The sequence below is a fragment of the Pogona vitticeps genome, chromosome 2, assembly GCF_051106095.1.
Source record: "Pogona vitticeps strain Pit_001003342236 chromosome 2, PviZW2.1, whole genome shotgun sequence".
Classification (NCBI taxonomy): Eukaryota; Metazoa; Chordata; class Lepidosauria; order Squamata; family Agamidae; genus Pogona; species Pogona vitticeps.
Genome location: NC_135784.1, coordinates 226,585,601 through 226,609,765, shown reverse-complemented (window position 1 = coordinate 226,609,765; position 24,165 = coordinate 226,585,601). Strand labels below are relative to the sequence as shown.

At 39.6% G+C, this 24,165-nt stretch overlaps 1 protein-coding gene and 1 long non-coding RNA gene across 49 annotated transcripts in view; one reads left to right on the top strand and one right to left on the bottom strand.

Annotated features, from left to right (window-relative positions):
- PTPRD (protein tyrosine phosphatase receptor type D) overlaps positions 1 to 24,165 on the bottom strand; it is a 1,767,834-nt gene that overhangs the window by 1,457,696 nt on the left and 285,973 nt on the right. The window lies entirely within an intron of this gene.
- Positions 14,912 to 19,698, top strand: LOC144586584 (uncharacterized). The gene is made up of 2 exons (XR_013541482.1): positions 14,912 to 14,973; positions 18,052 to 19,698. It is a non-coding gene; the product is annotated as an uncharacterized LOC144586584 (long non-coding RNA).

The following is a 24,165-nucleotide window of genomic DNA, read 5'->3' as shown; positions in this document are numbered from 1 at the left end:
CAGGGATTGCTTTTTTTAAAAAAAGATTCCACTAGGACCTGTCACCACATGGAAATAATTATTTGCATGATTTATGTCTCCATGCAGGACTTTTGTTCACATTGAACATTCCTAATCACCTTTGATATGTAACCTGTGCATTCTCTGGAGCTTTCAGTTTTGTCCTATATTAGTAACAAGTGCAACTCACTTCTTCAGTAGAACCATGATTGCTCTTGTTCTAATGTGGTCATCTGCTACCGCTAGATTTACCTGAATCCCAACTTTGTGAATGACTGTATTCCCTAAAGGTACTATGTTGCATCCCAGTCTTATAGTCCTTTGTTTTAACAAGTTTTATCAGCAGAATACCACAACATTTTTCATACTTGCATACTATGTTTTGTTTTCTAAACTGAATTTAGTAATTTAACTTCTAGACATTAGTATTTGCTCCAATTTTTTAACTGCGTAGTTCTATTTTTACTGATATTGTCCTATTTTTTTGTTTATTCTAGTTGTTTTGTATTAGCTATGTATCTGTTGTATTTTATTGTTTAATTTTATATTGGAAGCCACCTAGAGTGGTCCATCAGTCCAGATATAAATCAAATAAATAAATAAATAAATAAATAAATAAATAAATAAATAAAAATAAAAATAAAAATAAAAATAAAAATAAAAATAAAAATAAAAAATAATAATAATAATAATAATAATAATAATAATAATAATAATAATAATAATAATAATAATAATAATAATAATAATAATAATAATAATAATAATAATAATAATAATAATAATAAATACTTTACAGAATGTAACTCCCATCCATGGTTTCTATATTTCCAAGCTAAATAGAAGCCCTTTCATGTCCAAAGGTTAGGCTCTTCAAGTGATTTTATTCTGCATGCATGGACTCCATCCCCCATGCATGTCATCAAGTCAGTTCTGATGTATAGCAATCCTTTCCAGTGTTATCTGGGTAGAGAATACTCAAAACTGGTTTACCATTCCCTTCCTTCTGGGGGCATCCTGGGACTCTGCAGCTTGCCCAAGGCCACACAGGGGGCACAGCGGGAAACTGGACTGCCAACGTCTGGCTCTGCAGCAAAATACCCAAACCCTGGAGTTATCCAGCCAGCTCCATCTTCCATGAATACAATGTCAAAAACTGGACACAGTATTCCAAGGGTATCGGGTTTTTGATTCTACACTGACATTTAGGAAATATTCAAACTTGCCTCATGGATCAAAAATCCTGATTCATCTTAATTTTTTTTTTAACTTCAAAATCCTTTTGAGGACATTTCTTGCTAACCCAGCACTGGGGTTCTGTGCTTTTCAAGGAAACAAATTTGCCTACTTCTGATCGTTTTCTGAGTCCAATTTAAGATGTTGTTTAGAATCCTAAAACCGATTGAGAGCAGAACATTGCCCGGATGGGTCTGCCTGCTTTCTAAGATCACAGAAAGAGAAATCTCTCCCTAGGGCTACACCTAAACTTTGGATCTCCCAATTTTTCTGATGGGCTTTGCTGCCAATAGGAAAAGACATATCTTTGATTGATATTTTTTCCCCACCCTGTTTTATCTGCACTTTCCCCAGACTTCTGTGGCTAACTGTTTTGCATCTTATGTAAATTTCAGCATGTGGGTCAGATTCTAAACTGTCTTGGATTTTTTTAGTGGTTAATAACTCTTAATTATACATGCACATACACTTAGACCAAATCAAATAATTTCAGTATACTATGCTTTGTCTGCTTTTTTGGCTGCCTGGCCTGACTCAAAGTACAAAAAGGATCCAAGATGGTGAAATCAACCAAGTACTTCAAGTATAGTATACTTGGTTATATTTCAGTGACTTCAACATGGAACATAACCAAGTCTGTCTGTCTATTACTTGGATTCAGTATATATTTGTATAAACTCCATAACACATATATATCTGTTCATTTTCTTTCAGTTGTATGAATGGTTTATCTTGGAAAGCTTCGTGCCTAGTTAACAGGTGATATGGAAGCCCTCTCTTGGTCTTTGATTATGTTTTTATACTTGGAGGGTTATCGAAGTAGGGCTTTCTGTTTATTTGACATTTCTCAATTCTTTCCCACCTACCCACCCATACAGAAGTGGTCATAATCTAGAAAGAATTTAATGGCAAACCACCTTAAATTGAGATTTCAAGCAGTTTTACCTTCCCCCCTTTTGCGTTTCTGAAATCTGTGCACTTTTAAGACGATTTCCCACCAAATAAAGGGAAATGGCTCTTACAAATACCATTGCAAACAGATTTCATTTCCAGCAAATAAATGGAACAAATAACAAGCAGTTTACCATTTAGTTTATGGGCACTGTTGACAGATTCTGCAGCTAGCAACATAAAAAGCCATTGTAAGGCACTATTAAAAATAACATGCCCTTTATGGTTTGCATTATCATACTGGAAATGTTTTCTGTCTTTTTTATTTGCTCATTCATTTCAATTTTGCTTTTGAACAAAGTTATTGCGGGTGGATTGCTGAAATGGTGGCTGCCTACAGCCGCCTTCCCCCCCCCCCCCCCGTTTAAAGAGTGTTATGTTGCAGAAGCTTCAGTTTCAGATGACAAATGAAGAGATGCCTCCCTTTTAAAGGTGATTTTCTTGAAACAGGAATTTCAGAGCAATCTGAGAACTATAGCCTCACACACAAATCCTTGGCAAATGTTTACCTGAAAGCAGTGTTTTAAACTGTATCTCACTCAAATGGGTTTGTGTTAATATTTAAGTCTTCAAAAATCCTCTCGTTTATGCATGATATTGTGCTTTTGTATCACCAATTCAAAATCCCTGCTTTTTAAAATAATTTTGAAGATTTTTACAAGGCTCTGAGTGTAGCACCTGAAACCAGAATGGGAAATCCACAATTCAAATTACCATGAAATGACCTGATATTGCTTGGCAGTTTTGTACCAGCACTGCCAGCAGGAAAAAGAATGCCAAGCTTTACAAAGCAAAGGGCAGCCCGAATGCTGACAACACCAATGGCAACAGTTAAGATGGTCTACAGGATACCCTCTTCTGCTCACTACCATTTCTTCTAGCCACTTTGTGGCTCTGAGCAAAATATATGTAGAGAACTTGTTGAAAAACAGCCCTGACTATAACATTCTCTTTGGGTGAGCCATGGCTACCTGATGAAAAAAAGGAGCCAGGTTATGTGGGCACAAGATTGTTCAGCAATACTGGGCCATTTCCTAGCATTGTGGACAAAGAAGCACAACATCCCACATTCATAAACCAGAGGTTTTCTAAATAATTGGATTTCCTGGCTTTTTAAAAAGGAAGTATAACTACTTACATACACCACACACAAATTCCAACAGCAATTTCCCTCATGTAGAATTACCCAGTGCTAGAGGATCTGAGAAGAGGAGCACATTGATATGTACTTTGGTTGCTGAGGGAAGGAAGAGCTAAGAACACATGGGATGTGTCTGCATTGCTACTTTAAAGAGCTATTTTGGACTTAACAAAAGGTGAAGCAAAGGTATGAATTGGTACAAACTCTGATAAATCATTTAAAATTGTATTCTCAAAGGCTGGAGTGGCCATTTGGAACCCCCCGAGTCCAGTTATAGCGAACTTCTACATGGAACATTTCGAAAAACAGGTCCTGGCTTCGGAAACTTTTGCACCCACAGTCTGGTTCCAATATGTTGATGACACCTTTGCAATTTGGAGCCACAGTGAAGAAAAACTGGAAGAATTTCTAAACCATTTCAATAACATCCACTCAAATATACAGTTCACCATGGAAAATGAAATAGAGGGCCAACTCCCTATCTTAGACGTCATGGTCATACGCAAACCTGACCTATTGAGACACAAGGTCTACAGAAAATCCACGCACACAGACCAGTAAGGTAAAGGTTCCCCTTGACAATTTGTCCAGTCATGTCCGACTCTAGGGGGCGGTGCTCATCTCCATTTCCAACCCATAGAGCTAGTGTTTGTCCGAAGACAATCTTCCGTGGTCACGTGGCCAGCAAGACTAGACACAGATCGCCGTTACCTTCCCATTGTGGTGGTACCTATTTATCTACTTGCATTTTGCATTTTTGCATGCTAGGTTGGTGGGAGCTGGAACAAGCGACAGGGGCTCACTCTGTTTAGTGGATTTGATCTTATGACTGCAGGTCTTCTGACCTTGAACCAAAACTCCAAGCACTACCCACAATAAAAAATAAAAAAATAATCAAAACACTGGTAGATTGTAAAAACTGGAACTGTGTAGCTCAATTTCTCAGCACCAAACTCAACCATCTGAATTGAGCCCTATAGGCAAATGGCTATTCCAAAAATGAAACCGCAAGAGGCATCAAACCGAGAAAACAACACTACACTGAAGAAGAAAAACAGCCACTCACAAATAAAGTATTTCTGCCATACATCAAAGGGGTCACAGACCACACGAGGAAACTTTTGAAAAAACACAACATACAAACAGTATTCAGGCCCACCACAAAAATATAACAAATGTTATGGTCAGCAAAGGAAAAAAGGGAGCCCTTCACCACTGCAGGAGTATACCAGATACCTTCCAGTTGTGGCCAGGTATATATTGGGACCACAAAACACAGCTTCCACACCAGAATCAAAGAACATGAGAGACACTGCAGACTAAAACAACGGGAAAAATTGGCAGTAGCTGAACATGCCCTGATACAAGCTGGACATGAAATCCTATTTCAAAACACAGAAGTACTGGACAACACCAGCAATCATTATGTTAGACTACACAGAGAAGCCACTGAAATCTAGAAACATCAGCACAGCTTCAACAAAAAAGAAGAAAGTCTAAAACTCAACAAAGCCTGGCTCCCAGCACTGAAAAATACAGCCTGCAAAAAAGTCAACAAACTCTACCCAGCCACAAGGACTGGTGATCAGTGCACACAAAAGACTAGCTAACAACGCCCATCAATCACAGTGACAGATCATCTCCATATTATCACAACAACACACACATAACAAAAACAAAAAAAAACCCACCCTGATCACCATAACCACCCAGTCTCCTGAAAAGGACAAAAAGCTAATCCCACAGCTACAAATACTCAGCTATCCCACACACTACACCAGAACAAAGAGTTCTAACTTCTGTCCTCTTAAGATGTCGGCCACAGAGACTGGCAAAACACTAGGAAGAAATACCTCCAGAACACGGCCAAACAGCCTGAAAAACCTACAACAGCCATCATTTAAAATTGTGCCTCAGAAAGGTGCCTTAAAAATGAAAGTAGTTTTTAAAACCAACCACAGTTGGAGATACAAGCTTATACAGTATTACAAGACCAAAACATGTCCAGTTTGTTTAGGTACAAAGAGAACTAATAAGATAAGATGGCAGTAGCTCAGTTCATTGAGTTTTGTGGCATTGTCCGTGATGAAAAGGAAACAGAGTGATGCTTATATTATGTGAATAGAGACAAGGGGGAAAAATGGAAGACAATTTTGCCATTTGAGTTACATTTGCTTAAATGTAAATTAACAAAGAAATAGAGTCAACTATGTGCTTAGAATTAAATAATGATTTTGTAAAATTTTGTATATTATTACTTTTAGAAGTTTAAATATTTTTCATGCCTGTCATTGAAAATATAAAGCCTGTTGCTTTTTATGATTTTGTTAAGAACTTTAAATGTCATAGAGAAGTATTCTCTGCCATTATAGGTTATGAGCTCCTGTGCTTTAATGTTTTTCTATTTTTGATTCAAGCATGACTAATTGTCTGGACTTTGCATAGCTACAAGCGTACAACTGAAATGTATTTTCTGACTTAAGTATTTATTCAAAGCTTCTGTTCTTATGGATTTTTAAGCATTTTAATTATTGTAAGCATCTCTGTATAACTTTTGAATTTAAGTATACGTGCCTATGTGCTTTTTCTTCATAATTGTAAGACTGTCTGACAGATTTTTGAATTTGCTGCTTTTAACTTAGAAATTATGTCAATATATAGAACTTGCATAGAATTAACAAGTTCTGGAGTGGCCTGGATTTACTGCAAAACAATGGAGGCACTTATAATGAGATACCCAGATGAGTTTACAAACAGCTTGTGACTGATTATTTGATTTCATTCTGGTATTAACACTTTACTGAGATAATGTCAGTTATTACAAATCATAGAATCTGTTCTCTTTGCCTGGGAGGTCTGTAAGTCTTGTAGGATTCCTAGGAGAGTCAGTTGTCCAAATGAAGACCTGACAGAAGAGAGCCACACCTCTCTACTAAAGTCTTATTTTCTTGCTTTTTTCCAGTCAGGAGTGAGTCAGATGTGTTCTATCAGTTAGCAATATAGTCAGACAGTTAGAGTTATGTAGTCAGTCAGTCAGTCAAGCTCTTTTTATGCAACCAGTCACTATTTTTTCTGTGAAATGCTCTTTGTTCTGATTTATGAATAATTATGAGTAAATGGAACATTTTTATTCTTTTCTTTTACCAGTATCTCTGAGTGAGTTATTAAGACAATAAGTGCCAGCTGAGGTAATCTAATCAATAAAGGGTGGTCTACTGTGGAGAGACGTAAAGATAATTCTCTTCTGTAGGTCCCTGAACTTTTTTTTTGTTGAATAATTAGAAACTTGTAAGCCATAAATTTCTATACTCTGCCAAGAAAACCAAGGGAGAAGTTAGATTATTTAAATTTGCACTGCAAGAGATATAAGTAGATATTCTTCAACAAAATCGAGTTAGTCTAAAATCATTCAGTATCATTCAGGAAGTTTGTTCAGCTACTGTAGCAAGCAGACAAGATACATCAAAAGAAGGATCATCTTTAAAACAATTATGCTAGAGGAGAACACTCACCTGACAAGGAGCCATCAATAATATATACAAATATAAACAGTACCACAAAGCATGTGGGAAAATCTAGGCATTTCTTCATGAGCATTGTTGAAATAGTTAATTCTTCAGAGCAATTGCTCATAAGTAAGTTGTTATATGGTAACAGATGAGTCTGTGCCAAGAGTTCAATATCTCTCCACATGCTTTTTTATTTTTACATTTTGTGTAAGAGAAGCACAGATGCACCATATTAAGTGTTGAACATTTGTCAAATAATTGTTTGGCCTTACAGCTTTATGACATATATGTATAACACAGTTGTGTAGGACGTATGTGCAGCTTTGCCACACAATAACCTTTAGAGCTGTAGCAGGTAACTTGGTGCCCTCTGGGTGCACTGCTCACGCTGGCACCTCCCTCAGATGTGCCATGCACCCTGATGCTCCCCTTGATTTTTAAATTTTGGTTTAAGTAACAAACACCATTGGGGAGCTGGGAATGCCTCCTGCCAACTTATTCTCGTGAATGTCCCTGGATTTGATATGGACTCCATTGTTCTTAAGCACTTTCTGGATAACTGATTGTGAAGTAAAACAAAAGGAAAGAAGGACCCCTTTGCTGTTGTCTGGTGGTGGAAGGCTTGGAAATGGCAGCATGGAAACTGGGAGATGCCCATGTGAACTATGGGTGCCCCAACAAAATGGGAGGAGGAAGAGGGGAGAAAGAGGCAGATATGAGGATTGCTGGAGGTAACTAACATGAGTAAGGGCTAGGTTAGGGAGGATTGCAAATAGCTATAGGAGAAATTAGGGCATCCTGTGGGGCGATGCAATGTTGCCAGGGGAAGAAATCAAGAAAGTGGCTGTATGTGGGGAGTTCAGTGGGAGAATGACTGTGCTGAGACAGAGACCTGGAGAAAGGCATGGCTGCCTTAATTGCCCTGCTGTGCCAAAAAAAAAAAAAAAAAAAAAGCATTTACCTGTATGTCTTTGTAGCAGGGCCTCCCATCTTTGGAAACAATTTTTTTCACATTGTGTGTTGATGGCAGAAAGCAGATGATTCTGAATCAAAGAAATGGCTTACTAGAGTGAATAACCTTTTGTTCTATGGTAGTATGAGGATTAACCTAGAGGAGACAGCTGTAGAATGGGTTTGTGTTTTTAGACTCAGATGGCCTTGCATTCAGTTTTTGGGATGACATACCTGATATTTTAGCCAAATCAATGTGCTGTTCTGCGCGATGGGTGTTTTGTACTTGATTGTGCCTGATCTGGTGACTGTTTTGTGACAGTATCTAGGCACTTCCTTAACGTTCCAAATGTTCCCATTTGCTTCCAGATGTTGGAGGCTGGGGATTCTGTGACAATCTGGCAATGTTTTATTGTAGAGCATCATAAGCAAGGCATGCACCATGGCATTTAAAGCAGTTGTGCCTTCTTCTGTTCTTCTGTTCCAGCGTTAGCATTTCTTCTGCTCAGCTTCAACCTCCAGCATCAACTGAATGCCAAATGCAGCCAAACACAAGGGATTCTGTTTGTTCTTTTCTTAGGCTGGCCATTGGATAGCAGATATTGTTTTCATGCACTCTGCTCCTTTGAGTGGCATAGTGTGAATGATTGCTTTCATTTGGCTCCTTGGGAGGGAAAACAAAGACACAGATCACAGGAGCAATGCTTATGCCCAGACTGTCTGAGCCAACACTTACTAGCTCAAAAATACCTGGGAATGGGAACCGTCCATTGACTTCAGTTTTTCAGGGGTGATGCTTCAGTTTACATGTCCACATCTTAATTCAGATTGTGAACAAATTAACATTACTCATCTTCTCACTCACAATGGCACGACATAAGTGTGGCATCATCATCTGCAGTGTTAATAGACTTGAGTAGAACCAAAGTATGATTATTTTTTGCCAGATTTATTTATTTATTTATTTATTTATTTATTTATTTATTTATTTATTTATTTATTTATTTATTTATTTATTTATTTATTTATTTATATTTTCTTCTTTCAGACCAGTTTCTGTCCTAAAGTCACTCCTTATCTTCTGATACTGTACTTTATTCTCTACTTTACTTTTCCCTTCATTTCTCTGGAAAATTCCTTCTTTGTTTTTTTGTTTTTGCCAGTTCTCTGCTTCTTTTCATTTAGTCCCTTGTTTCTGGCTTTCAAATTTCATCTCCCTTAGTATCTTCATCTCACTGGGCACCTCTCTGAGATGTGAACAATCCAACCAATGGCAGCCAGAGGTGTTTCTGCCTCTCTCACTTCCATCCATCGGTGACTTTAAAATACCTTAGGCAGAGGTATCATCACTAAAACAAAATCCCTTAACAGAATACAGAGTAATAGAAATACTGTACAGATTATGGTACACTTAAATGGGTATTTGTGCATGTTGCTTTCTGTGTCACCTTTTATGCAGGATTTAATATAATAGTAAAAGTACAATGAATCCTTTTTATACTGTTATTTTTAACCTTGCATACACTATCTGAGTATGACTTTTGTATTCAGAGCTTTAACTCTCTTGTAATTTATGCAGCTCTTTTTACTTTAAGCTGCTATTCTCATTTTGCTTCTGATGCTATGATCATACACCAGATATATTTGATGGCCTTTCTATCAGTATGGCAGACTTGGAAACATCTTTTTAGTAGGAGCATCTGAAATGGGCTTTGTGTTGCACAGCCTTGTCTCCAGAGGTTCTGCCCTTTGTGCAAAGATATTGAATAACATTCTGTAGGTAGCTGTGAATTAAACAGATTTTATTTTTGTCCAGACTATTAAAACAGGATGTGCACTAGAGACACACATACATGAATGACACCATATCTATATTAAGTATCATACTTACCCATATTGCAAGAAAAATATACATGTTTTTTGCTTGTACGTCTATTACTAATATTTTACAGTACACATATAGGTTGTATATAAGGGTCTCTGTCATGTAAGACTGTGGCTCTAATTCTGTTGCTTATCATAATAGATCACAATAGAGAAAGGTTCTTGTGTTAGTGGGGAATTTGTTAAGTCAACTCCTGCAGAACTTCTACTGACTCAGACACCTACTTGTGTTGTGACTTACTATGCTAAAGTAAATTGTGACTAGAGTAGGCACATTTGAATCAATGAAATTTATGGGATGGGGAGTTGACTCACAAATCAACACCCATTCAATAAGCCTACTCTAGTATTATTTGTTATGCACTTCATGTTTTTCTTGAGGAACTTCTAAATATTTTTATGAATCCCCCCAAAATTTTAGGCAGGTGTTAATCCAGCTGTGTGGCAATAAGTCAAATGGGAGGAGCTTGAACATTCTTGGAAGGCACATGCTGTAATTGTTTGTTGATGATGATGATCTTGGTCTTGTATTTCCAATTTTAAAAAAAACATCCTCAAGGTGGCTAACAAAGGTTACTAGAAATCTTAGAGAGTAAAACTCACCACAGTAATAAAAAATGACATGCTGAAAAGCTGCACCTCCTTTCTCAAAACAACCAGAGAAGCCACTGTTTAGAGCTCTGAGATTCATAACAAGACAGAATCGAGTCTGGAAAGCAACTAGCATAGATCTTTTAACACTGAAGTAATCCACTTTTTGTTTGAAGTAAGTCAAACAAAAATTCTGCAGAAGATTTTATGCTTTACAGTTCTGGAACAACACACATCCGCATTTAATAAAACATTAGGATAGTTTAGGGCTGCTATGTTAACTGGTTGGCCAGGTTTCTCCCAGGTTATATACATGCCACCCAATTTCTGCTTAGTCTATCAAACAACCCAGATTCTAAGCCAGTTTATGAGAACATCACCAGAAGCCCATATGTGTGGCAAAATGTCACTGTTTCTTTATCTATAGTTTCCTTACAGTTTTCTTCCAGAAAAAGCCCTGCAAGGTAGATTTCACTGAGAAGTACTGACTGGCTGAAGGATAGGAAGTAAGCTCTGTGAATAAGCAGGGATTTAAACTTCAGGCTTCCTTTCCCAGTCTAACTGTTCTATAGATGATATAAAGATACTGGTAGAAAACCAAAGCAATATGTAAGGTTCTTAATATAATAAAGTAGGGGAAGGAATGGTGGTGGGGGTAGAACATGTCCACGTAGGAGAAGAGAGGTTAGATATCTTACATCTATCCCCTCTTCTAGTCCTACCCCCAACCAGATGGTATCAGGTGACCATATCAGCAAACCCTTGAGCCACACAGTGCTGTTGATGAACGCCACGTCAGTACAAAATAAGACTGCCCTCATCCATGATGTAATTCTGGATGAGGGTTGACAGAGTTGCAGTATTACCAGGATGCACTAGGTGGCACTAACCAGTAGAATTTCCCAGAGAGATGAAGACACCAGGCAATAAGAGAGGGTTGATAGCAGAAAAGTTGTATTAACTTAATTTGTTTGTAGAATATATACATACACATACAGTTTTGTCCTTGTTTCCAGTCCCGTAGTCATACACAGCAGTTCCAACAGAGTTCAGGCATAAATCAGGTCAAAGTCCTTATAAATCAATTCAGCAGCCATATCTCCTTGACCAGGCTTCCTATCCCTTTGAGAGGAGGTCTTGAGGGCCTGTATTGTGTGTTGGGCTCAAGAGACAGACTGCAGATTCTGTTGGTGTACAGACCACCCTGCTATGTACCAACAGTCTCCCTGCCTGAGCTGACGGAAGTAGTCTTGGACCTGGTGTTGAGGACTTCCAGGCTGTTGGTGCTGCGGGACTTCAACATCCATGCCGAGGCTGCCATGACTGGGGCGGCTCAGGACTTCATGGCCACCATGACATCCATGGGGCTGTCTCAATGTGTCATTGGCCTGACACATGAGAAGGGCCACACCTTGGACCTGGTTTTCTCAGTGGGACTGGAAGATGGTGGTATAGATATGGAGGAGATGGTTGTGACCCCTTTATCATGGTCAGACCCCTTCTTGGTCAAGTTTATTCTATTAGCATCTTTTCTCCCCTCTGCAAGGGTGGGGGATCTATTAAGATGATCTGCCCTCAGAGACTAATGGATCCAGATGGTTTCCTGAATGTTCTGGGGGATTATCCATCTGATATGGTCGGCACTCCTGTCAAAGCTCAGGTCACACAATGGAATAGGGAGATGACCTGGGCAGCTGACACGATTGTGCCTAAGCGCCCTCTCCCTGCATGCAGAGCCCAGACAGCTCCTTGTTATACATCTGAACTGCAGGCAATGAAGTGAGAGGGGAGAAGGCTGGAGCACAGGTGGAGGACATCCCGCTGGGAGTCCGATCGAATATGACTTAGAGACCATTATCGGGCCTATTTCATGGCAATACGGCTGGCGAAATGGCAATATTTCTCCAGCCGTATCGCTTCATCAGAATGTCATCCAGCAGAGCTGTTGCGGGTGGTCTGGGATCTTCTTCAGCCAGGAAATCGGGTAGAGGTCCCGGACTGTTCATCAACTCGCTGTGATGAGTTTATCATTAATTTTGAGGGGAAAAATCATTCAGATTCGCAGTGGGTTGGACTCCATCATTACTGCAGAATCAGAGGATATGTCCAATGTGCTGTGCTTAGGTCTAGTATTAATGGATAAGTTTCAATTCTTGAGACCTAAAGATGTGGACAGGGTGCTTGGATCTGTCCGTTCTACCTCCACTCCGCTCGACCCTTGCCCATCTTGGCTAATTGGAAGATCTGCCAGAGGGGTTCACCCCTGGGTCCAGGAGGCCGTGAATGCCTCATTGAGAGAGGAAGTGGTCCCTACTACCTTGAAAGAGGTGGTACAGTGGGGTCTCTACTTAAGAACTTAATCCGTATTGGAAGGTGGTTCTCAAGTTGAAAAGTTCTTATGTTGAATCTGCATTTCCCATAGGAATGCATTGAAAACCATTTAATCCGTATCTGCTCTTTTCTGTCCATAGAAACTACAGTGGAACCTCTACTTAAGAACTTAATCCGTTTTGGAATGGTGTTCTTAAGTTGAAACGTTCTTAAGTTGAAGCAAAATTTTCCATAGGAATGGACTGAAAACCAATTAATCCGTTCTGGCTGTTTGTTTGTTATGTAGAGGTGCGTTCGTACATTGAAGCATTAGTTCCCATAGGAACTAATGCAAAGCTGGTTAATATGTACTCTACCACTATGGGGAGAATTTTTTTTTAACCTAAGATGACCTAAGGTTAAAAAAAGAGCAGGAAAGGTTTTTTTTCCTGTTCTTATCTTGGATTTCTGTTCTCAAGTAGAAGCAAAATTTAGCAAATGGAGCTGTTCTTAAGTTGGATTGTTCTTAAGTAGAGACGTTCTTAAGTAGAGACCCCACTGTAATTCGGCCACATCTAAAAAAGCTTATCCTGGACCCAAGGCTGGTGGTTAACTACTGACCAGTGGTGAACCTCCCTTATTTGGGCAAAGTGTTCGAGCGGGTTGGGGTTGGGCAACTCCAGGTGCTGCTGGATGAAACGGATTTTCTGGATCCATTTCAATCGGGTTTCAGGCTGGGTTTTGGTATGGAGACTGCCTTGGTCGCCCTGTACGATGACCTTTGCAGGGAGAGAGAGAGGGGGAGTGTGACCCTGTTGATATTCCTGGACCTCTCAGCAGCTTTTGACACCATCGACCATGGTGTCCTTCTGGATAGGCTGGCTGGGTTGGGAGTTGGGGGCACCGCTTTACTATGGTTCCACTCCTTCCTGGCTGACCGTGTCCAGAGGGTGGTGCTGGGGGACAGTTGCTCTGCCCCATGGCATTTATGTCATGGGGTTCCTCAGGGTTGATACTGTTCCCTATGCTACATGGGGACAGTATCGAGTAGATGGACAGTATCCATCTACATGGAACTGCTGGGAGAGGTCATCAGGAGGTTTGGGCTGAAGAGCCAGCAATATGCTGACGACACTCAGCTCTACCTCTCGTTTTCCACCAATCCAGGTGAGGCAATTTCTGTGCTGAACTCGTGTCTGGACCTGATAATGGACTGGATGAGGGTTAATAAATTGAAACTCAATCCAGACAAGGCAGAAGTGCTGTTAGTGGGTACTTTGCCGGACAGGCTGGAGGGCCATTTCCCTGCCCTGAATAGGGTTATACAGTACTCCCCCCCAAGGGACAGGGTCCACAGCCTGGGGGTGCTCCTGGACCCCAGTCTAACTCTTGAAGCCCAGGTGGACTCAGTGGCCAGGGGTGCCTTCCTTCATCTGTGGAAATTATACCAGCCTGGGGGCGGCGGTGGGGGGCGTGTATGCATGCAGGCGTCCAAGCGTGCAGGGGTGAGGGGAAGTGGTGTGTGGCCGTGGGGATGTCTGTGTGTATGTGTGCACACGGACACATTTCTGTTCCTTTGGCCCTGAAAGATGTTTAAAATATCCAGTGTGGCCCTCATGGTCAAAAGTTTGGAGACCCCTGACATAAAGTATATAACCAAGGGCTTTATTCATACATAAAGTAAGATACAAAATGTACTTGACAATGAGAATTTTAACACTGGTCATGTACTGTTTCTGGTAGCGCTAACATCCTGGGGTAAGGTCAGACAGGTAACACATGTAGTTATTCTTATCCAGTAATACTCAGTAGTGTCATGCTGTGATCCAGCTTTTAAATTTCTTCAAAATGTACAGCAATAAGGATGCTTGCTATTGGTTTTTTAATGGCTGTATTGTAGATTTAATCAGAGAGATCAGTTGTGCATCTTAAAAATTTAGAAATATTGGGCATACACAAAACAGTAGCTCACAACCTATGTACTCCTAGAATGTTTGTGTTATCAACACCAGTTTTACGTATGGCAACCTTCTTGCCTCATGTTTGAGATGGAAGATATGCCTAGCTCCAGGGAAGGGAAGGGCTTCTTCATGAGCAAGCAGCCTCCCTCTGCTTGCTATATGATCACAGCTAGCTGGCTCACACTTTAGTCTTGAGTGGGGCTCCTAGCAACATATATGTCTTTCACTCCTTAAGCCGTGGGAAGAAAGTAAACATTAACATGTATTTTGCTAGCCAAACCTCATTGCTGGATATATATTTTGTTTCATTGTTAATTATCAGTATTGTTTTTAACTGTTTTATGTCTCTCCTCCATTAGACTCTCATTCTCTCTGCCAGAGAATTACCTTGGAGCATCAACTTGGCTTGGATGTTCCTTGTTTGAGTTTATTACCACCAGTAAGACTCACTTTAATATCTGGTTCCAACTATGTGCTTGAAATTTTACCATTAGTAACATGCTTCAGAGATAGCCACTGGCTGGTAAACAAGATATAGTGAGACTTTCTCTTTCTCTTTTCTGCAACATTCTCTGTTCCTGCTGAGCATTCTGGAGCAGATTTTTGAGGAGGTGGAAAGAGACAAAGGATTCTCTGAAAGCAGTGGTAAAATTAAACTACAGTGGTGCCTCGCTTAGCGACGTTAATCCATTCCGGAAAAAAATGTTGCTAAGCGATTTCATCGCTAAGCGATATTTAAAAGCCCATAGAACGCATTAAAACGTGATTAATGCATTCCTATGGGCTAAAAACTAACCTTTAAGCAAAGATCCTCCATAGGGGCAGCCATTTCCGGTGCCTCTAAAGCGAGGAAACATAGCGGGCTGCCATTTTATTTTCCCGGTGGCCATTTTGAAACCTCCGATCAGCTGTTAAAAAAGGGTCGCTTTGCCATGATCGCTTCCCCGCGATCGTCACAAAGGGAAAAACCCAATAGGGACCATCGCAAAGCAATCGCTTTTGCAATCGCAAAAACTCCGTCACTAAGCGATTTCGTGGCACAATGGAGCGATTGCTAAGCGAGGCACCACTGTACTGTATTTTGGTCTGTATCTACCTTTTGTAGGAAAAGAAAGAAGAGCAGGCAGGCATGGGTGGGCATATTATTGCTCCTGCTGCTGCTGTTGCTACATCTTTTCTCTTCCTAGAACAAGCTGTGATCCTGCCCCAAATGCAGCTGGCTGGCTTAGCGGCAGACCATCTCCTCAGGTGCAGCAGGCTTGCTTTCTCAGCATGCTACACCTGGATCCTGGGGTGAGGCAGGGAAGAATGATGCCAATGCTCTTGTAGGCACAGCTCTGGGGGTGGCTGAGCTAGAGATAAAAGGCAAACTAGAAAGGGGAGGAACACTGGCAAGATGTGGAAGACTGGTCTGCATTCAAGGGCAAAGTCTGTGCTCAGATGTTGCTGCGAAGGGGGCTGGCTGCAACGCCTGAAACAACTGCCAGGGTAAGACGAGATGGAGTGAGACCCCAAAAGCCAAGGCTCCTGGAAATCTAGAGAGATGTTAGGTACTGCCGGAGACAAAGCATGCAGGCATCCGGTCCCCAGCCCTCCTGCTTTGAGCCCTGATTCTCCAGTTGTCACACTCATCCTGATTTCTGCCTCCATGCCCTGCATCCAGCCATCTTCTGAAGCAGTTTCTGTTCTGCTACCTGTCATGCTGCCCCGGGAGAGGATGTGTATGAATGTTCCTCCTGTCAGAAACCAATGACTAGGGAGTTTAGCCTCAGAATGGCAGTGTGCCTCTAGCCTGAAAAAGCTCCTGGCAGTTTTCTTTAAGAGACATTCAGACCAAGCTGGACTTACTAACTTTGGGAGTGAAGGAACTCCCTGGAGCCCATAAGATTGTGTTGAGTTGTTGGATTGGGGTCTGTGGCTCATTTCAGGAGCTGGACCTAGTCTGGGACTTGTCTGCTAACTGCTCAAAGGGGCCTGACTCCACAAGAACGTCCTTCCCCAGATTGACAGAGCCTGTGTCTGACAAGAACTGTATTGTGCCCAGCCCGGAGGGGCCTGATCCTGCTAAGGACTTTTTTTTAGCCCAGAAGGTCCTGGATTTGCAAAGGACCAGGTACCCACTGTATGTCAGGTCCTGAGTCTGCCAAAGCCTATTTCTGTTCAGCGTCAAGCCAGATCCAATTCTGTAAAAGACTTTTGGTGCAAGTTGTTTTCTCCCTTATTAAAGGTCCTTCTTCTGCAAAGAGTCAGCCTGTCATCATGGAAGGGGTGGCTGAGGCTGCTCACACAAGCTTTTCTGTAAATTTCTTCACATTTTGATTTGGAAAAAACAAATTAAATTTTTTTGTTATTGTTTTTATGTGTAATCTGCTTAGAGTACTGTTGGACACCAAGTCAGTGGTATAAAAATACACGAATGAATGAATGAATGAATCTGAATGTAGAAAAAAACAAAATTGATATATCTATGATGATGTAAATTTTTGAAAGTGAGAGTTTGAATTCCTGTGTGCTCAGCCACAGCAATAGTGAAATGGGGCTGCCACCTTTTCCTCTCCCCTGCCCCCCCCCACTCCTTATCTTTAATATCTATTTGCGAAATACATGTCTTCTTTGAGCTGGGAACAGTTGTAGCTACTGAAACTGGGCAGTATAGATAGGGGAGAACTTAATTTCCGTTCTAATGAATTTGCTGTATTTCATTTGTTTCTTTGTATTTAAGGTGAGTACATGTTTAAAATATTGGAATGTGGGAGACAGTGACTCTGATATTTTCCCATCGCCAGAGAAGGATACATCTGGATCCTTGCACATCAAGTGAAATAGATATTTTAAATCTGTAATAAATTATTTATGATTGAAGCATTCTCCAGGTGACAAAAAGCTAGCTATTTTATTCACCTGCCAGTTACCTATCCCAAATAAGGAAACTGTTATCAACTAGAAACATTCAATCATTATATAATATTACGTATAACAGATTTATGTTTTTAACATTTCTGGATAAAGCATTTTTGTTCCTTTCCAAGTTAACTTAGAACGGATAGAATGTAGAATGAAATATCTTGCCAGCAAGAAAGATGAAGCAGTCAAAAATTGCAATCTTGCTTTTTACCTTTTGCAAGTAAAAGGCAAGAAAAGAGAAAGAAACAGGTGTTTATTAAGTAACTGTAGGCAGGTGATGACAAGGCACAACTGCACCATCACACCAGCTGCAAATCCTGTAGACAACTTCTCTCCCTCCCCTTCCAAGTCCATTTTCATATTACTCAACAGATGCTGAATGTGACAGAGAAGGTGCCAAAACAGAATGATAGTGAGAAGGATGGATTCATTGCTGTTAAAACTTTTGGAAAGGTGTAAAGTTTTACCAGCCCCAGATGTCCTGTGCGGGAGTCAAACTTTCATGTTGACAAGGAGTTAAGAAGTTTTATAGCTGCTTCAGTTGAGTTTATATCAGTCTCAGTTTTCACACACGCTCCATGACTAAAATATTATTTATGAATTGTTGTTGCAGACTGCATGCCAAGATGATAGACAGCGCTGTTTTAAGCACAGAGGTCACATGCAACTTGATACCCAGACAACACAATGGAAATGATGCATCTGAACAAGACAGAAATAATATTTCAGGTGAAAAGCAGGTTTCCAGGAGTGACTTTTTATGTACCAATATGAATCTTCAGAAACTGCATGTTTTTATTAGTGATTTAACAATGACATAACACAACACCAGAGAGCACCTAAAATTAAAAGGTGCTGTGTATTTGTGAGCTTGTTTTGCATCCTAGCATCCTAACTGCAATAAATGTAGTTGACATTAATCAAAATCAATCTGCATTTCTCCAGTGTAGTAACTCAGCAATGACATGCATGTCCCCTCCTGCTGTTTTCCCTTCACTGAAGCAACTCTGTGCTGAACTTTGCTCATGCATGCTGCCCTTCTTTTACTTCAGGAGTTGTGGCCACCTGACAAGGGTACCGCACAGAAATTATTTACAGTAAGAAGCCTAATTTCTGTTTTTGCTTCTCTCTCTCTCTCAGTGTCTCTATGCCTGCCTACTGCCAGGATAAAGTAGCAGAGCCTATTGAGTGGCACCATGGAAATGCTGACTTTTAAGCTTACAGATTATTTGCATCCTGCATTTTCTTTTGCTTCCTCCCTCCATTATCACTTCCTTACTCACTCTGCAAGCTTGCCAGCCTACACTGCCATCTGCTTATCCTTAACAAGCCCTTCTATGTATGACATACTTTCTCACTGGGTGCTTTGCAAGAGAGGCATTGCTGTGGATGTACTGACAGAACATGGGAGTTGTTAGGTGGGATGGGGCAAAAATAGGGAAATGTCCAATATCCCCGAACCAACACATTTCAGTATCTAAGAAGCCTATTACATGAGATGGATTGACTCAGGGACAAAAGTTATGAAGCTTCCTTTACTATCTTTCAAACTTATTACCTGGGCATACTTCTGTGGTGTGAGCTAATTAAAATTACCAAAAACTGTGTGTGTGTGTGTGTGTGTGTGTGTGTGTGTGTGTGTGTGTGTGTGTGTGTGTGTGTGTGTGTGTGTGTGTGTGTGTGTGTGTGTGTGTGTGTGTAATTAATCACACCCTCCCCTACTCACTTAAAGAAAAAAAAATACTGCCCCTTTTCTTGTAAACTTTTTTCAAGCTTTTCCCCTCAGGCCCCTGTCACACCCTAAACACACTATGCATGCCACCTCTCTCTGTCGCTTGCTACTTGAATGATTAGATCTGAGTGTAATCACAGGAATAGTCATCTGTTTTGACATTCTCTTCTTTTACAATCTTCACCAGTCACTAACACCAACCCATAGTTGTTCCTGTGTGTCAGTTACCGCCACTCTCTCTCTCTCTCTGGCATTTCCTACTCCTACCACATGGCCAACCCTCAAACAATCAACACGCTATATCCTTGGCTTGAACTAAACCAGGTAACTTTTATTGCAGTAACAGTTTCAATTCAATGCAACTTTACTCCTAAATCTAATCTAATTCTTACTCATTTCCTCGCTCTGTTCCAGTCAATCCTCTCCATCCTTCTATATTTCTTTTCTCAACTTTCCTCCCTCCCATTTTATCCAGCCAATCCAAACTATTCTCACCAACCATCTGGGTTCCTCAATCCCCCCCCCATACTTACTTTATGTACTCTATATTTGTGCAAATCTACTCTATACTTATCATCCTTGTTTACTCTAAACTAGTGGTTCTTAACCTTTTCTTTACCACAGAACCCCTTTAAATATATTTTCTTGCCATGGACCACCAAGATTTAACTCAAAATTTAAAACCACAATGTGTATAAAATATTAAAGTTTCTCATGAAGGATCTTATTGACAGATATTCCTTGTTATAATGGCAATACTTTTAAATATGACTGGAAGAAGCTTCATTTTGCTTTGATCAGGATGCATCCTCATCAACAGGATCAGTTCTTGTACATTTCAAACTCAGCAGTGATCCATTCTGAAACTCAGCCATAATGTATTGTTACAATTTTCACTGCAATAATATCGAAAACTAACTTTACCGAAAAATAACGAAATGGTTTTATTAGTAGAAATGGAAGAGGAAACACTAAGTCCATCTAAACACTCACTCACACTGACACTGACTGACTCCAACTCTCTCTTCATATGACGGCTAACTCTATACATGGTAGCAAAAAATGTCACGTGCTCTCTCTCAGCCACTCAGCGTCATTCACTTGCATGCTCTTAGTGTGTGCAGATAGATCAAACACTAATTTGCTATCAAACAGTTATTTTCATAACCGATTTTTACTTTTGTTTGTTTTTAATAGAGGTGGTAGGTTACAAAGCCAAGCTTTACGCAAACAAGTAAGGGAAATTAAGATTTTGTTCTATATTTAATTTTCTTAATAATAATAATAATAATAATAATAATAATAATAATAATAATAATAATAATAATAATAATAATAATAATAATAATAATAATAATAATAATAATAATAATAATAATAATAATAATATGCTTCATGGTCACAGGTCTTGTTCAGGCAGAGAGGCTTGCATGCTTCACAGAGGTTGAGAGCTATGCTGAAGGGTCTCCCAAGTTACAGGGTTCAGGAGACCAGGTCCTAAGGGACCAGGACAAGCTACTGCAAAACTAAGTGAACAACGTAAACGCAAAACTTGGACTCTTGTCAAAAATCGAGAACTTATGAGGCAAACCCAACAGCCCGTGGTTTAAAAAAAAAAAGAAGATGGAAATTTGGAAAAGGAAACACCCAAACCATGACATAACTAAACAATGATTAATGGCCCAGAGAAGGTTTATCATCCGGAGTAAAGTGTTTTCAGAATTGGAGCTGCAAGAACTAGAAAAGGTGGCAAAATTAACACAGAACAATGACCATAATATGGAAGACAAATGGAGGGTAAAGGTAAACACTATAGTGGGAGAAAACATATCAGTAAAGGAACAACTTACAGAACAACCCAGAAATTACGAGTTGACAGAACAGCAAACATCACTGAGGGAAAAAATAGTACAGTACACCATATTAGCCAGAACACAGAAAAACAAAGGCTCTCCAATTTGCGCCAATTACAAAGTAAACCAATAAAAGATCTACTGAATGATGAAAATGTTGCCATTAGAACAATCCCGACCAACACGCTAAAGCAAGCAAACCAGCTCATTTATAGCACAGCTACCATAGTAACCATGGAACTTAGCTACAAGCTGCAAACCCCCCAGAAAACTCATGGTACCCCAAAATGGAAAATTTGTCTGGAAAGAAAAATGAACAAATTACATGCAGATATTAGCAACTTAAAACACTTGAAGACTTAGGTTTTTAGTTACAACTTGTATCTGTTATACAATACCAGTCAATATTTTTACAATTCTGACTGTGCCTGGTGTCCTGGTGTTTAACAACAACAACAACAACAACAACAACAACAACAACAACAGTAACAACAACAACAACAACAACAACAACAACAACAACAACAACAACAACAACAACAACAACAACAATAATAATAATAATAATGTGCCATCAAGCAATTCTGACTTATGGTGACCCTTTTCAGGGTTTCCCAAGTAGAGAATATTCAGAAGTTGTTTGTTTATCATTCCCTTCTTCAGGGCACCCTGGGACTGTGCAGCTTGTACAAAGAAAGCCACACCGGCTAGCTCTGCTTGCAGAAGGCACATCGGAGGATCAAACTCCCAACCTCTGGCTCTGCAAGCAGACACCTAAATCACTGATCTATCCAGCCAGCTTGATCAATATAAGGTGTTTCTGACTTGATGGCATGTAATACATACATAGTCACAGTTACAGCTAAAATGATCATGTTTAATCATAATATTTATTATGATTATATTTTTTTCAAGCAACTTTTTAATAAGATTACACAAAAATCCCAAAGTGAAATAAAGAAATTACATCTCTCCATTGTTTTTGTAACGTAATGTGATTTAGATTTTAGCTTAGCTGCTAAATGAATGTTTCCAAAATATTTTAACTGTCCATAAATCTAATGTTGCAGCAAAGGGGGAAAAAACTAGCTTGGGCATTTATTCCATTCAATTTTAATTCCTTTTCATATGCTCTATGATATTTTCCTAGGTATCAGTTCATATTAGAAATCCATACCAGATTAAGCAATGATGCTGATGAAATACTACTTATTTTAGGTATTTTTGCTAGTTTAAAGATAAGAAAGGGTACATCGCAAATGCTGCACTTCTAAGCTGATGACATGATCTTGCACCTAATTAAAAATAAAGAACTGAATCTGAAAATTACAGTGTTTTTATGTGTCAGCAAATAGCAACCTCATGAATTAATGGCCTCCCAAAGGTCCTGTCATTACCAGCACTGTTCAGGTTATGCGAACTAAAATACACGGCTTTCTTTTTTGAGCCAGCCCATCTCCTGTTAGGTCTTCCGGTTTCCTACTGCCTTCCACTTTGCCTAGTTTTTCCCATCAAATCCTATCTTCTCAGCATGTGTTCAAAATACAATAGCTTGAAGAAGAGGACACAAGTCAGCAGAATGCCTGAATTTCTCACCTCATTTTCCCTCTTCATGTATTTGATCCTGCCCTCCTTACTGATTGTTACTCCATTACCATGCAAGTAAATCAAAAGTGGTTGAAATCTCAAAATAATATAAATGCATACTGGTGACTCTCATGTACCCTAGGTCTGACAATTCTGACTGGGATATTACATATTTTTCAGTCTAGAGAGTAGGATTTAGTCACGCTTACAGATCCACTGAAATTAGTGAGACTGGATCTGATCTAGAAGCACAAATTAGATAGATGGATGGACGGACAGACAGACAGACAGAGTTAAGTCAGAGGCACATATACATGCCGCCTCTTCTGTTGGCCCACACTGCTACAAGCATTACATTAAAATCAGTATGCTTGAATACATGGAGAATCCGGGTGCCCATCACTAGACAGTCCCAGCAGGAATCCTCATTGCATGATGGACCAGATGGACCAGCACTGCCATTTATGTGACCTGCCTGCAGCTGGCAAGGGCTAAATGATAAAGTACTCTCCACAACTTCTGCAAAGCGCTGCTTACTGTATTGCAGAGGGGAAGACAATGAAGTGACTACTTTTAAAAAAATCCAATATGGTGAGATTGTTTCTTACCTCTGTTACTAAGTCACCCAGTGTCAAAAGCAACTTTATCAAAAATTAAGTTCACAGCAGATCTTCCTATGGAGTTTATATTACAGAAATATGCTAATTTAGAATTCTTTTCTTCCAGTTCTGGAGATGCAAGAAGAAAGTGTCTTATCAGCTCGATATGCAAGCCACTACGGCTTTACCCACAGGATCACCAAAGTGCTTTTGGAAACATTCTTTTTCTTCTTCGCAAAGTCTGAATGATGGCATGTCTGAGATTATTAAGGTACACTAGCAGATGTGTATGACAAAGCTATTTATCTCACACTGCTCTCTCAAGAACACAATAGAGTTATCACTGAAATTTCAAAGAAAGTGTAAGCTTCCCAGACCATTATATAACATTATGAAAGATCTTTCTATATATATAAAGTTCACTAAGGAAAAAAGATTTGCTGAGTGTTCAGTGTCAAAAATTCTGTTTAACACATTCGTAAATGCCAACCCCTTGTTATTCAGATACACAGATATAAATATTTTTTGCTGTCTTCAGTTTTGTATGCATTAGAGGTCACTAATCAAATATTGTCAAATTCAGTCAAGAAACAGTATATGATTAAATTAATTATTAAACTTAAAAGAATCTTCACACAAATATTTTACAGTTAGCCTACATTTACAAATACTAACAATGGGGAATATGAAAATATGACAAAGTAGGAAGCTGCTTTAATTATTTTTCATCTTCCCGTGCAACCCGATTGTTTTTGAAATCAGTTGTGATATTGTGGGGGATCTGGACCTTCTTACCCTGGGGTAGGAATGTGAAATTTTTCCATCTCTTGTTTATGGCTGGGACAGACTGCCATAGTATGACAAGAGAGTCTGCTGTGGATTTTCAAGCCCTTGTAAAAAACCTTGCCTCCACTGTGAAATGAGCACTTTTTTTTCTAACAGGGTTTGAGGAATTT